Source organism: Macaca fascicularis, chromosome 12 (assembly GCF_037993035.2).
Source record: "Macaca fascicularis isolate 582-1 chromosome 12, T2T-MFA8v1.1".
NCBI lineage: Eukaryota > Metazoa > Chordata > Mammalia > Primates > Cercopithecidae > Macaca > Macaca fascicularis.
Window position 1 is genome coordinate 51,119,809 of NC_088386.1, and position 16,841 is coordinate 51,136,649.

Here is a 16,841-nt window from a genome sequence, read left to right on the forward strand (position 1 = left end):
CAAAGTTTTAATGCTAATTTCACTACCACCGTATTTTCTTGAACAGCTTTTAAAGCTTGAAGAAATTTGTATTACAGTAACAAGATAAATAATTTTGTTTTAAATTTGAGTTAAAATTTTTATTTGGAAAGATTTCATAGACAGCCTAGTTCAATTATTTTGCACATTGTCTAATAATCTGAGTAGCACCTTTGTGTTTTTTTGTAATTTTTTTTTTTCCTGTGGGTTATCATTGGACCATGAAGTACTCTTTGAAGTACACGTTTCTTGCCTTCTTCATCTGAAGAATAAAAAACTGTTGTTAATTTATAAGAAAAGCACTCACTAAAGGACAAAAAGTATATACATATACTATTTGTTTGAACAATTGTATTTTTTAGATATAAGCTAATGAAAATGTCATATACAAATGTCATTTCCAAAACATTTGTCAATGAATAGCAAATTGGAACACAAATGCAGACCTTCTGACTCTCATGGCCAGAACACCAGAAACATTAATAAATCAGGGGTCAGGCAACTTGAGTTCTTGGCCCAATTTTCTATTTAGTAGCAGAGAGACCTTGAGAAATAAGGATTATGAGTCACTTAAACTCTGGATTTCCTGATCTTTTGAAACTATATTATGAGCTTCATGTGGACAGGGATTTTATAAGTTTTGTTTATTATGCTGCTACAAAACTGTAATAAATGAGGATTTGGACAGATGATCTGTTCATTCTTTGCTGGTTCCGATATTCACAAAATAATAATGATAGTATGTGATAATATACTACACTAAAAAAGCTGTATTTTATGTAAGAGAAAGAGAGTGTTAGAAATGACAGAATGATACTTGTATCTTTGTTTAGGAAAATTTTATATAGCACAGTGAGTCTAGTTGCTCAAGGAATTGATGTTTTTTTGCCAGACTGATTCAGTCTCAAAATTATTTTCACTTTGATTAGACCCTAGTAGTTTACATGCATATATGTTGTAAGGTAAATACCAGCATGTTATCCAAATTGTGATCATTTCAGCCATCACATACCAAATTATTTTTTGATATTATTCTTAGAGTTCAGATCTCCAGTTGTGGCTTGATTTGATACCTGGCTGGAATTATGCATATTCTCAGAAGTGAACATCATCATGTATCAAGGCTGTTGACATTCACCTCAGAAAATTTTACTCAAATTTTCCTCAATTTTTAAAGTCCCAAATAATTCTGTATTATGTAGGGAGTGATTAACACCATGAGTTCATAAACACACATACACACACACACACACACACACACACACACACACACACACACACAGCATATTTCAAAATGTCAGCTAAAAGTGTAAATGGATGGTTTTACTGAATTATTAATTATATAAATTTAAAATATTTTTAACAAGCAAAATACTTTTTTTCATTGTGCCAACACTGTCATAAAACATACTTGTCAAACTTTCAAATTAAGAAACTCTAACTTTATATTTTATCCCTCCTATAAACAGTCCCTTCTATATCCCCCTCCCCCACAAAATAACCATACTGAAGCTGCTCTCATCATTGCAGGCCAATGTAAATTCTTTAATTTTTTCAAAGAATAATAAGAAAAGACACACATATATATATATGATACATATATATGAGATACACGTATATGATACAAATATATGATACATATATGAGATATATATATGAGATACATGTATATGATACATATATATGATACATATATATATGATATATATACATAGAGAGAGAGAGAGAGGGAGTTTTGCTTTTGTCGCCCAAGCTGGAGTACACTAGTGTGACCTCTGCTCACTGCAACCTCTGCCTCCAGGTTTCAAGCGATTCTTCTGCCTCAGCATCCCGAGTAGCTGGGATTACAGGTGCCCACCACCACACCTGGCTAATTTTTGTATTTTCAGTAGAGATGAGGTTTCACCACGTTGATCAAGCTGGTCTTGAACTCCTGACCTCAGATGATCCACCTGCCTCAGCCTCCCAAAGTGCTGGGATTACAGGTGTGAGCCACCGCGCCTGGTCAAAGATACATATTTTTTTCTTTTCCTTTTATGGCACTGCTTTCCTACTTTTCCTTATTCCCCATCCCCTTTTTTTAATTCTTCAATTTACTTTCCATTCCACAGGCTCTCTTTAGAACTTTGTATTTCACTTTCTTAACATGTTTCTTTGAACAACCTCCTATTGTTATTATGGACTCTCCTACCTTCATGATGCCCTCATATTTATGCTGGCCATTTCTCATATTGGTAATGCTCCATATATTTACTGTGGGTTTTCCAATTTAAATTTATTTGGGATATACTGGATTGCTTTCTAGTTTATTTGGATTATTTGTATGTATGCATGTCTGGATGTTTGCTTAATTTGTTTTGCTTTGTCTTTCTTTTACCACTTGTCAAGTTTAACCCTGCTGAGGTAAGTACTAGTGATGCTTCAACAACTGAGATTCAGTCAGTCATCTTGGAAATGTGAGATCTTTATAGATTACATTGTAATATTCACTGATGGAAAAAGTTACACAGAGATAATTTTTGTATTAATAAAAAGCCATACTTGAATCGTTCCTGAAAAAAAATGGCAACTACAACTTTAAACTCACCACAGTGAAATGATTATCACATCACCATATGAACTGACCAGCTCAACACACCAAGCCCAGTGTATATTGGTTTGTGTTACATATAGTTGTCTTAATTCTCCTACTTTGAGGCTGGACATTGATTACTGTTGACTTTTATATCCCAGGTTGTCTACCATATTACCTGAAATATGGTGGTCAAACGGCAACAATATTATTGTTATTATTTTAATAAATGAATGTTTTTAAGTTAGGCAAAGCCTCAAATATGGCATTCTAAAGGATGGCCATTTATATAGAAAGCCACGGGAATTTTAGGATAGCTAAAGATTATTTAATCCCGTTTTAAAGAGCTATTTTTATAAAATGTATTTTATTGGTTACAAGGAAATCATGCTTCCACTATTCCATGTCTTCCCTTGTACTTTTTCTTTTTGCTTTTCTGTTCTTTTTTTTTGTTTTTTTCTTTTTTTTTTTTTTTTTGAGATGGAGTGTCGCTCCATTGCCCAGGCTGGAGTGCAGTGGCGTGATCTTGTCTCATTGCAACCTCTGCCTCCTGGGTTCAAGCAATTCTCTGCCTCAGGCTCCTGAGTAGTTACTTTTTCTTTCTTTTTAAGTAAAAACAAATAGTGATTTTCAAGCTTCCACAAATTTCAAAGCATATTCTCTCTTTATTACATCTTTGATTTCTTAGCTTCCTCTCTAATTGCCCCCATCTCTTTGTACAAGCACTTCTTTAAAGTTTTATGAAATAAAAAAAAACAAAATTGAACCTTAATTTTTAAAACATTGCACTACCTCTTTTGGCTAGAATTTCTTGTGATAATAGACTCTTAAATATATTTAAAATGCTGACTTTTATTTTTTAACAGTAAAATTGAGTTTTTAATCACAGGGAAAAGAAAATAACACTTATTTCAATTAAGAACATTTTTATCTAGTTAAATACTTTTCAGGTTTTTTCCATTTGTTTTATTTTCTACTTTTCACGTGTTCCATGTGGTTATATTTAGGTAAAAGTTAAGAAACAACAATACATAAAGAGAAAATATTTGAATTATTTATAAAACTACTTCAAAATAATCATTTTTAAAATAAAATTGCTTTTTAAAAGGGGGAGTCTGAAAAAGATTGTTTTCAACTCAGCAGTCTTTTCATTTTATATTCTTTACTATATATTTTAAAGCCTAAGCCACTTGTTTTATAATAACAAATCAAATTTTCATTTTATGTATGTATCAGTTGACCTCTAAATTGAGAATATATATTAACTATATTAAATCTCAAATGTTTAAGTTCACTAATTCCCTAAGCCCTGAATATTGTTAAGATACTAGTTTTGAAGAAATAACCTCATTTTAATATCTTATTTCTGTTGCTATGACCTAGGAAAGTTATATAACTCTTGTGGCCCTCTCTCCATCTGTAAAATAGAATAATCATAGCATAAATTCATGTCTGTATTGTAAGATAAATAAGCAAATGTATGCAAAAAGCTTAGGATGTATCTAGGACATGCTAAGGTCTCCATAAATGTAATTATTTTACTAATACCTATAGCTGCTTAATGGATAGCACCTGTGAAACAGGTAACTGTCTTTGATCAACTTGTTACTTCATTTTCTCATGAAGATAAATTAATATTAAAATGAGATTTAATTAACCTTCATAGTGATAAGGTGTCCAAATCCTGTGCTTAGACATTTTGAAACTTTACAACCAAAGGTAAGAACACTAAAGAGATTTCATATTCATTGAGCCTTTACAAGTTGCCAAGCACTGTGTTAGGCACTTTCTTATCTATCTTTCTTATTGGCACTACTCAATACTGGAGTCAAAGTAATGGAGGCTCCCAGAAGTTAAGTAGCACACACTGGAGGTGACAGCAAGGCTTCAAATGTCTTAACTCTACAGCTAGGAATTTTTTGTAAAACAGGAACCAAATAACGTCACTATCCTGCTTAACACCTTTCAATGGCTTTTCACTGTGTATAGAATACAGTGATATCCAAATGTCTTAGCACCTAAATGCAGCATTTTCCCTGGTCTGTGCCTGACTTCCTAACCTCATCTTGTCTGGGCTTTCTCCTCATCATTCTAGTCGTTCTGAAATACCATGTTTGTTTTCGCCATAATAGAAATCTAGGAATTGCTGATCTAGAATTCTCTAGCCTCAGATCTTTGCATGATTGGTACCTGTGCATTATTTTTCTCAGTTCAGTCTCACCCATACAGGATTTCCCTGGCCACTCAGTCTAAATAATGCTCTCAAGACCTGTTTTCCCCAATGTCTCTCTAGCACATCACCTTGCTTTGTTTTCTTCAAAGGATGTATTGCTATCTGAGGTTGCCTTAATTTTAAAAATAAAATATGTTGTCTGTCTTCCCTGATAGAACATAAACTATCTCTCCATTTCCTAGTGGCCAATGTTTATTGAGGAAATGAACGAATAGCACTCTATACTTACAATTATAGCATCTCTGATAACATGACAGCTCTTACCTAGCAATTCGACCTCTTTTATTTATGATAACATATTGAAACCTTAAGCACATACTTTAAGTCTAGACTCACTTTATATTTTTTCATTCCACCTGACATTGTTACTTTGAGAAACAGAATTGGACAATAAAATCAACAAATAATAAACATCCAAAATTAGGACCCTAAAAATAAAACACCAAGGTTAAACTTTTTTATAAAGACACAATTCTATTAAGCCCATAATTTATCTCTGAAAATTATATAACTTATTGCAGGTTGAATATGTGTAGCATATCTAAGTTTTAAGAAAATTAGTATTCTTAGGCCGGGCACGGTGGCTCACGCCTGTAATCGCAGCACTTTGGGAGGCCGAGGTGGGCGGATCACGAGGTCAGGAGATCAAGACCATCCCGTCCAACACGGCGAAACCCCGTCTCTACTAAAAAGTACAAAAAATTAGCCGGGCGTGGTGACGGGCGCCTGTAGTCCCAGATACTCGGGAGGCTGAGGCAGGAGAATGGCCTGAACCCGGGAGACGGAGGTTGCAGTGAGCTGAGATCGCGCCACTGCACTCCAGCCTAGGTGACAGAGTCAGACTCTGTCTCAAAAAAAAAAAAGAAAGAAAAAGAAAAGAAAAGAAAATTAGTATTCTTAATCTGAGATTTGAAGCATTTGTACTCTGTGGAGAGACTTGCACAAATAAAATATATTGAATTACTATGTTACAATATGTTAAATATTGTATTATATTGTTAAATAATATGTTACTATGTTACAATATGTTAAAATTAAAATCTAAAGAAAGTTTGTTTATTTAAGGCGACATAAGTCAATTCCTTTGTTTGATATTTTGAATTTGTATAATTGACCTCTCAACAATTTATGTGTAACATAACAAAATTTGCATTATAAAAGGCACATTGTTACTCATTTTAATAACTAGCACTGGTCAAAACTGCTATATAATCATTTGTATCTTATAAAATGAAGAATTTTTGATGACCTGCATCCACATTTCAAAAGTTAAATAAACTCTGACTTCCAACCGACTTAGAAAATAACTGAAATATTATATTATTTCTTATGTAGTGTACTCCCGATATCAAGCATTACATTTTAAATAAATGTTTTTTCTGCCGTTTAGTACAGATGCTGGTTTAACAACTCATGCATCAGATATTTGGAAGTAAATTATAAATCTTATTATTATGGACACATCAAATAAATATGATAGGTTATTTTTAAATAAGTACAGAATATGTAAAATTCCATATATCTCAATGCAGTGTGACTGCTTTTTATATTGAAAATCTTATGATAGCTTAATACCGAAGTGTGGTTTCAAGTTAAAGCATTCTACAAGTGCTTCTGCGTTTTTTGATTTTCCTTTTAGCACTCACTGGGGGAAGAGAGAGAGAGAACATTCAGAGTGCCAGTAAAAAATAAAATCAATGTTTGCTGCTGTTGTTGTTGTGTTGGGCTATAAACAGTCTACTTTGGTTGGTTAAATGCTACCAAAATCCACAGTACTTAATTTATCTAACCTTCTGATAGTGAATGAACAAAGGTAAAAATAACAGGCTAGTTATCAACTAGTACTATGGTGATGACATTGTGAATTATTTAAAAAGGGCATATTCAATGTGACCATAGAGCCATCAATCATAATAGACATTGATGAGAAAAAGAGGTTTCAGTCACTTCCTATCTGCAAGGAGAACAATTCTATCTCACAGGTAGCTATGAAGTGCTGGGTGACCTGATGTCACTTGCATTGTTGCTCTACCCTTTGAACGGAGAGAGTAGATTCTCTCAATATTAGAATCGAATGAGTAAATAAATTCGCAGTTCACTGCCACTCTCCTTCCGAGTGCACACTTCAATTTGTCTAACAATAGAGAGGACAGAAAAGCAGAAATCTCTTAAAGCGTGGATGAATTTTTTATGGTATGTTCAAATCCAGCTGCAAAGGATGGGGTTTTAAATGGTAGCAGACACTTTTAGAGGGAGCCCCAAGAGACGAAATCTTTTGGAAGTGTTTTGTGTTGAATTCATTCCTTTCCACGTACATCCGTAGCTTTTCTTCTTCTGAAGCCCTGCTTTTACTAAATTGTTCCACCGTCAAGTTCACATTGATCTTTAAGATGACAAATAAAAACACTTTCTTTATCTTTAATATACACACACACTACAGTAGAATTTCCATTTCAAATGCATAAGAACAGTTTTTAAAGTGCAAGCACGCAATACTGTTTTATTTGTCTGCTTCATTCAGCAGGAAAATTAGAATTGCAGGAGGAGAAAGAGGTGGCTAGTTAAAAAATTTTAAGAAAACACCATACTAACAAATTTAACCTCTTTCTTCTGTTCAAATATTCAGAATAATTTCATTTACCACAATCCCTCATCTCAGAGTTTTCTATTTGAAAGTTATCATGACTTGCATTAATTTATATTACCTAAATTTTTGAGTATCACATTTCCCTCATCACAGAATCCTACAAAATCCTCTGGCATTTACAAACTACAAAGCTACAAAAGAGTGCATATTTTTCTTATATGCTAAAATCTACTGCTTCACTCCAGCACATTAACATTTATGACATAAACTCAAGAATGGTATGGATGTTTTTTTACAAAGATTTTTTTTTAATTAGAAAATGTAGATAAATAGGCTTTCCTTTTCTACCTCTATTCCTCCTTCCCTTCTGCCACCCACGTTACTAAACCACTCTATTAGAGCAGAAATATGAAATATGTTTGCGTTGCATTCTGCATCTATGGCATAGTCACTTGAAGAATGTACACTATTCATTTTTATTCACATTTCCTCTCTAATATATTCTGGAAGTATATTCATCTCAATGTAACCTCTGAAACCACTTTAAAAATGTGTACCACCACTTAATTGTTAATAACAGGTAAATCAAAGGTAAAAAGATAACTAATTAATTTTCTAGCTCAGTTTTATTTTACTGTTACTGTTTTGAGAAAATATAACAAAACCCCATTAGTGTTAAGGTAAGCCCATGAAACAACATAATATAATGCAAAAAAGACATTTAATAGTGTAGAGGAATGTTAAATTACTAATTAACTCCAAGTTACTGTATAAGAAAGCATAGTAATTTACAGGATTATTGCAATATGCAGCTTGGATTGCCACTAGGGTCAGCTAGGGAGCATTTCTTTCTATACCCCCCCGCCCCTTAGTGTGGTGGTTACTGTAAAAATCTTCTCACATTAAAATGCACTGTCCTACCCACAGTTCATTGCTGCTAATTAGCAGCAGTTGAGATTTTGCTAGCAGTCATTTTTTTCTGTGTAAAGCTGCCAAATGTTACCAAATGCTCAAGATTCTCCATGCACAAAGTGTCCAGCTGCCCAGCTTGCACCACTATGTGTGTCTTTCAGCTGTTTCCTGTCAACTTTAACACCTGTGCAAAGAAAACACTAATCAAATTATCTGTACTGGCTTTTGTTATCAGAGGGAAGGTTATCAAAAGTGTTCTGGATACTTTGGCACATGCTCATCATCTATTGCTAGAAAATCTCACTAGACACACACATACACACTCTCACACACACACACACACACACACATCCCTTTTCATCTAAGCATCCAATTGAGACCATAACTCTCTAAAACTTAAATCACTCCAATATCTGCCTTGTCAAAGTCAAGTGTTTGCACAGTCTATTTAAACTTTTATTTAAGCAATAAGGCTTGGGAAAGTCATCTTTTAGTTTTACCTAAATATATAAGAAGAATGCCATAACTTTGATTAATAATTGATTAAATAAACCATTCCTACATCAAAGACAGGAAGAAGAGCTGTTCGCTGAAAGGCTAGACTATCAAACAGGACTTTGTTGTCTTCAACATTGCTTTAGAACTACAGCATTACAGAGTAAGAAGAACATTAATTTTTGAGGTCTTAAATAATCACATAAAATAAAATTGACTCCTTTTTTCCTTAATTAAACACTAGTAGTGTTAAAACACTATAAATCTAGAAATAATCACACAGCCTAATCATTTCCTGTCTATTCCATTGGCTTTATGACTAATTTATATTTAACCTTCTTGGGAACCTACAATCAGAATGTACTTTTTTAAAAAATTGAAAGCAACTGTCATTGGTGTCTAATACCTGGGCAATAGGGAATAGGGTCTTAAAACATATTTTAAAGCTAAAAGATTATATATAATGTATTACACTGATTGTAAGGTTTAGTAACACACAGCCACTGCTTTCTTACAATTACAGGGCAATTGATAAATACGTAACTCTTTTGTTCTGATTTTCTATTTATCATGATGTATTAAAGTGATTGTGTTAAGTAAATAAATGTATGCATAAATGCATGCTAATATTTACATCAATAATAGCATTACAGTAAATTTAATCAGACAACCAGACTTGAAAGGGGACAGATTTCGGCCTGTATCTGTTTCATATATACATTTTTTAGATCTTGGTTGAAATTTTATAGCATAACTGAATTTATTTTTACTTTGTTTGTACTTAAAAAAGGGAAAAGGATTGTAAAATATACCTGTGATATGAGTATAAAATTCACCATGCTGACAGGAATGAATCCACTCTGACTATGATCAAAACTGTAGCAAAACTATAGCCCTAGGGTAACAGAGAATGAGTGTCAACTACATTTTGCTGTTAAGTTTCACAAAAATCCCCTCTAGGATTTTCAATCACAATATTTGGAATCTATATTCATGTTGCAGTTACAAAATAATAGGGAAGACTTACAAAAAGTATAAGAGCTCCAATTTCAGAGACATAATTTTGTGATTTAAGAAAAAATATTCTTTTAATTTTTTTTTATAAAAAGGACAACTTTTGTTTAATATTCATGGCTAGCTTACTAGAGATTTATATAAAATTTCTGCTCGTATAGCATTACTCTCTTTTTAAGATACCATTTATTCAGCCAAAATTATTAAACGAGTACAAATATAAGATAGCATCACTATGATTCCTGATCAAATACTTTTGCTTTCTCCTCTTTCTTTCATCTTGTGTATATCTGCACTTGAAGACAGGTAGCTGGTAGAGGAACTTAAAAGGTTGCTTTTTAATTCATAGCAAAACAAATCATTTTATAGATACTGTTAAAGAAATGTACAAAAAAAATTATTTAAAGCCAATCATTGATTCTACTTGTCCAAGTACCTGATTTTTCATAAGCAAATAAATGCCTTCCGAGTATGAAGCAGGACTTCGTACAAGTTGATTAACCTCACTGAATCTCAATAACTCAGTCTGTGAATTGGGATTAATAATACCTAGCTTTTAGTTCTGTGTAGATGAATAGTCTGTGTGAACCAGAACGGGAAGGTCTTGTACTTTCCTGGTGGGTTGCATATCTTCCTGATGCAGGAGTGGCCAGACTCCATGAGCCACTACTAGTCATGCTTGCCCTGATTTCTTCTTTATCAAATTTTGCACAGGAAGGAGTTGAATATAATAAACTCAAGCTGCAGTGTAGCTTGAGTGTAGCTAAAGATAAGACCTCTTCTCCTCCAAAAATACATTTTTGTGTGAAATAAGACTAATTGATCCATTGGATGGTTGAAAAATTATCCTCCAGGTTGGTTGGATTGAGAGAAAGGTTAGCTGTTTTAAATTGATGTTCCAACAGTACCACTGAAATCTCATGGAAGAATCTTACTAATAATATCATCCCTTCCTATATCTATGTCTTGTAAATTTGACTTCCTAATAATATCATCACTTCCTACATATATGTCTTGTAAATTTAAACACTCATGTGTTGGTCAAAAATAATTTTCTCTAAGGCGCTATTAAAATGTGACATGTTATTATTTTGTGGGCTTTGAAGAGGAATCAAAAATAATTAAAAATGGCTGCTAAAAAAGTAAATATGTATGGCATAAAGAGCCTAGAGGCAGCGGATAATCTCTAGTTGGATTACTAGCAATAAAATGTGAGTATGTGGTCCTTAGGGAGAAAATGCCACTAAATAAACTTTGATTTGTTTCCTCAAATCATGAACTTCATGTAATCTTAGATAATATGAGCTTTGGTACAATTTTGGACAGGACAATCACCAAGTAGTTACTAAAGACTTATAAAGTAGGAATAACCTTAATTTCGCTTGAAAAATAAATAGCTATGCTAGGCAGCATTAAAAGGTGATGTATAATGAATGATGGCAATGGTGATTATGGCCACCATTTGTGAAGCCCTTACCAGGTGCTAATCGTTTATCATTCAACAAATAGTATGGATGTCCTACTCTGTTCCAGACATCACTCAGGGTGTTGAAGGAAATAGCAGTTAACAAAACAGGCAACATTTTTGACTTCTTAAGCTTATATTCCATTGAAGGGAGAGAGGCAATAAATAATAATAAACAACTGAGATAAACAATTACACTAAAGTAAATATTTTAATCCCAATTTCATGGATAAGGAAACAGACAGAAAGGTTAAGTCATTTGCCTGTATTCCAAAGCTGGCATATGGCAGAGCCAGAATCCAACCTATATGATTCTTTCTAGTACAATTTGCTATGTGTCAGTAAATACCCACCACAGGAAAAGAGACAGATGTGGATTTTGTTGTTTTGTGCTGGAACTAAACCATGGTTTCTTAAACAAAGACATCTCTGGCTCCATTTCTAAAGGAGGCATAGTATTTATATAGAATTTACACTGGACACATTCAAAAGTAAAGTGCAGATATACACTGAATTGTGTTTGGAAAGCAGGAGAATATTTATTTGGCATGTTAGAAAGTAGAAGTATATAAGAGGGAGGTAAGGTCCTTGTTGGAAGAGCACAGAGTGACAGATGAAAGGATCTTGACTATCCTGCTTATAATCCATAGGCATATTTAAAATTTTTAAGGTAAGTAAGCCTGATAGTTGCATTATAGAGAGATTAATCGGGTCACTGTGAATGCACAAAAAGTTGAAGAAGTAGGAGATTAGATGTCAGAATATCTAGTTAAAGGCCAATACAATAGTGTAAAATCAGGTTAAGTTGATTGCAGTAAAACAAACCGATTCGCAAAAAATTACAAATAACCTAACTAGAAACAAATGATTAATGGAGAGGATTTAGATTTAGAGGAACAATTGAGGAAGAGTGAAAACTGACATGAGCCCAGAACTGGAGAAGAGTGGAGTTATTCATGGACATTAGAAGGTCAGGAATGGGGCCAATTTCTAGAAGATGTTAGGTTTTAGACATGATGAATCTGAAATGCTCATGCTGAGTCTGAAATGCTCGAGCTGTAAATCGCTGGCCTCTACTCTTTACTTTAGTCCATGACATCCGTTGCACCTTGCCTTTTCTAGTCACCTCAAAGTTCTTTCCAGTAAAGGAAGGCTCTTTTGTGGTTCCAACTCCTTGAAAAACCAAGTAAAGTCTTCTGATTCTTGACATGTTTTGTCTTCATCTGGAAAGTCAGATTTAATCAAACCTACTTAACTGGAGTCATTTTTTATTAGTATATCAAAATCCCAACAGAGTTCTCAATAGTCATAATTTTTTATTTATGATCTTATTGCAAAAAAAATCTAAAACAAAAAAGATAATAAAAATACATGTCTAAATATCAATACCAAAACACATGAAATATGTTTGGAGAAATGATCCTGACTTGATCCTGACTATAAAATACAGTTTCTTTTCAAATTCTGCTAACATGGAAATCTATTTACTTAGTTTTATCCAGTGTGGATAGAATATCGTGCTTTGCTTTTGAAAAGAAAGGTTCATTTTGGATAAAATAGAGTAGGAAAAGTGAGAGCTGAGAATAACTAGCTTTTATCTTCTTCATTCCAGGCCACTGAAGGAAGTCAGTGCCTGGGATCCTGAGATGCAGCCACACCATAAAGTTTCATTACTCAGTTGCAGTAGAGAAAGCCTCAAAGGAATCACTTCTAATGGAAACTGCCTCATTTCCTGGTCAAGTTTCACAGTGGAGGTGCTCTGAAGTAGGTGCTCTGAAGTGCTCTGAAGTGAAAAGTTCACTTCATGAGAAGTTACAAACTAATTGTAAAGTATCTCAAAAAATGATCAAGATATCCCTTTTCTCTTATGGTATATGACTAATAACTTGATATATTTTTTAAGGATCTGCAGCATAAAAACCATTTTAAAATACCATTTAGTACTACCCTACTTTTTAAAGTAAATGCTACTGAATATAATATAAACTTTCTAATAGTTTATAATGTCAATTCATCTTTTATTTTTTCTGAATTGTTATTTAGTTCTTCATTTAATTTTTCAGGGTCAATTTATTTTTCATTTCCTTTCTGGACATACTATTTTCAGTTTTAATTTTCTACTGTCATGACTTCGAAAGGTTACTGAATTGCTTCATGTCTAATCTGTTTAGATATGGTCAAACTCTCACCACTGCTCTAAGTTAGGCCTAAGTTAGGTTTAAATGGAAAGGTGGATAATATAAAGGGAGAGGAGGAGGGAGAGGGAGAGAGAGAGGGAAAGGGAGAGGGAAGAGTGGGGTGGGGGGGGCAGAGAGGGAGGGGGGGAGAGAGAGAGAGAGAGAGAGAGAGAAAGCCCAAAGGTAGGAAAAGTCAGGCAGGAGTTAATGTTGCAGCCTTGAAGCAGAATTTCTTTTCTGAGAAATCCTGAATTTTGCTCTCAAGGCCTTCAACCTGTTTGGATAAGCCTTACCCACATTAAAGAGGGCAATTTCTTTTATTTAAAGTCAACTGATTATAGATGTTAACCACATTTACAAAATAAAATCACAGTAACTCCAAGATTAGTATTTGATTAAATAACTGAGTACTATAGGCTAGTCATCCTGATGCATAAAACTATTGTAGATAGATTTAACAAACTGTTTTTATGATAGTTTCATGGTTTTCAAAGAGTAATTCATTTTAAAGATATTCACTGAGTGACTTTCATGTGCCAGGCACCAGTATGAATATAAACTTATGGATATGAAGCAGCCTAAGATAAAATCCTTGCCTTCCAGGAACTTACAGTATCCTCAGAAGATAGACATACAAACATGTTAATATGCAACTTGACGAATGTTAGTTTTAAGCACAAGCAGAGGAAGATGGGAGCATAGAGAAGAAGAAATTTCTCCTGCGCAGTTAGTTCAAGAATTCTTCCTGGAGAAAGTGACCTCTGAATTAAATGTTTAGGGAGTCTCTAATTTACTAAGCAATACTTATAAAAATCTGTTATGCCAGTTGCAGTTCTAGGGGCTGGGATTCTATAGAAAAGATCTCAACTTTCATAAAGATACCTTCTTGGGAAGGAAGTGAGATGCTAACACAAGCAAACAAGTAATTAAAATCTTCATTAGTGATTAGAGCTACTTAAAATATATCAAGGTTATATGATTCAGCCTCCATTTTGCTGTTGTAACATTGAAGCTGAGACATGAAAGACAACAAGGAAATAATGAGTAGGTGAAAGGAAATGCATTTCCAAGCTTCGGAAACAGCAAGAGTAAAAGCAAATCAACAGTCCCAGCTAAAGCAGCATTAAAAGATTTTATTTTTTTAAAATTTGGTTTTGAAAAATGCTTGATCCACTCTAATTGTCATATTTTATTTACATTAAATTTAAATATTAAATAATACCTTAGTGTAATTTAAATTTACCTCCTTGGTCTTAAATAGTAACTATGCTTTATTTCTTGTCTCCCATCTTCTTTATACTCTTCTTATCGCATGTATAGGTGAATTTTCTATAACTGACTTACAAATTTTTAAGTAACAGGGAGTCTTTTTACCTGGTGCAGTTTAAGAACCCATTAAACACAAAGTACTGACTAACTGAAGAATGGATGTGGTAGGCTGATAACAGCTCCCAAAGTTACATCCAAAGATACTTTCCATCTCCCCCAAACCTATGTATGTTACCTGATATGCTAATTTTTTTTCAGATGTGACTAAGTTAAGGATTTTGAGATGAAGAGACTATCCTGAATTATCTGAGTGGATACTCAGATACTCAGATGTCATCACAAGAAGCTTTAGAAGAGAGAAGCATGAAAACCAGAAGAGGAGGAGGAGGAGGCAACGGGACCATAAAGACAAGAGATTAGAGTGATGTGGCCACAAGTCAAGAAGCGCCAGCGTCCAGCAAAAAACTGGGAGTCAGAAGCAGAATCTCTCCTAGAGCCTGTGGAGGGAATGTAACCCTGCCAATAACTTGATTTCGGCTTAGAGAAACTGACTGCAGACTTCTGGCCTCCAGGATGGCAAGAGAATTAAATTGCTGTTGTTTTTAGTCAAGTATGTGGTAATTTTATTACAACAGCCACAGAAAACTAGTACAGTGGATTTTTAGCATATTAAAGAGCAGTAGAATTGTGATTTTATCAATACCTACTGGATGGCAGGTTTCCTCTGCAGCAGAAAAGAATAAAATGTTGACTAGGTAAGGCTGACCACCAAAACTTCTGCCATGGACTCAGCAGTGTGAACAGATCCTGGGAATCTATGTACGCATAAAAGGCCATGAACATTTTGCATTTTCTGATTTGAACTGAATAGGCGTTCTACTCTGTAAATGTTTCCAAAAAACTAAATATATCTTTATCTTAACCCTTTGCTAGAGATGTTTAAACAAACTGAAAAATACCAGATCTTATTCACCATTTTTGATGTCAGTAAAGTGTGTTATGCAAATTGGCTTCAAAAATTAAAACCTGTAACACAATTTGAGTCTTGAAATGTATGCTATATATGATCTTAAAAACATGTAGGTAGGTTTATTAGTCCTTGGAGGTTCATAGTATTTCATGTGTATTTCAGACTATATGTAGGGAATTGCTGACAAATCTTGGTATCACTAAATCCATCATCATGTTTTGAAATGTCACCAAACTGAGCCCACATATTGTGAAGAGTGAATATAGTGTATGGCCTCAAGATTTTGTCTTATAATTTAAGTTTCAATGTCCACACCTCATCTAAATTAGGGTACCATTTGGACTCACATGTTTAACTAAGTAAATTTATCACTGAGTAATTACATTAAACACAAATTTAGCTTAAAGATGTACAAATTGTTTTCATTGAGGAGGGTAGTTACTTTGGTAGCATGTTAACAAAGCCCTAGGAAGGTAGTTACTTTGGTAGCATGTTAACAAAGCCCTAGGAATTATAAGAGTGTATTTTCATGGAGGCATACATGTGTAGTAATTGTAAAATGGTTCTGTTTTCATATTTGGATCTTTTTATATGAGTGTCTGCGTTAAGAATTACCCATAATAAAATAAAATCTTAATTTGACAAAATTAATATATAGAAATAAACTTTATAAATCATAGACTTTCAAGATGATCAAAGAACCTTTCTGATCATCTAGTCTCACACCTTTTTTATAGAAGACTAGACTAAAACTCACAAATGTAAATGATCTCACTAAAGGCATATGGCAAGCTATTGGACAAACCAGGAATAAAACACAGGTCTTCCGGCTTCTAGTCCAGGACTCATCACAAACACCATGACTCCTCATTTTCATTGTAAAAGACTCTGGCACAAGCTGTTAACTCATTAAATGGCTAAAGGAGGAAAGGTAAAATAGTAAAACAGAGTGAAGGTGATACCACCCTATTGAAGATCATTCTAAATTAAAGATAGATGTCTTTGAGATTATAAATAAAAATATACTTTGAATATATTTGACCACAATGTCAATTTTAAAATATTCAAAGTTAGTTCTTCAAAAAACTAATAATAGAACTACAATATGATCCAGCAATCCCACTATTGG

At 33.6% G+C, this 16,841-nt stretch overlaps 1 long non-coding RNA gene across 1 annotated transcript; it reads left to right on the forward strand.

Moving 5' to 3' along the window:
* The first annotated feature begins 12,871 nt into the window (after nt 1-12,871).
* On the forward strand, nt 12,872-15,776 carry LOC141408140 (uncharacterized). Its single transcript, XR_012420947.1, has 2 exons — nt 12,872-13,060; nt 15,001-15,776. It is a non-coding gene; the product is annotated as an uncharacterized lncRNA (long non-coding RNA).
* Nucleotides 15,777-16,841: the final 1,065 nt, after the last annotated feature.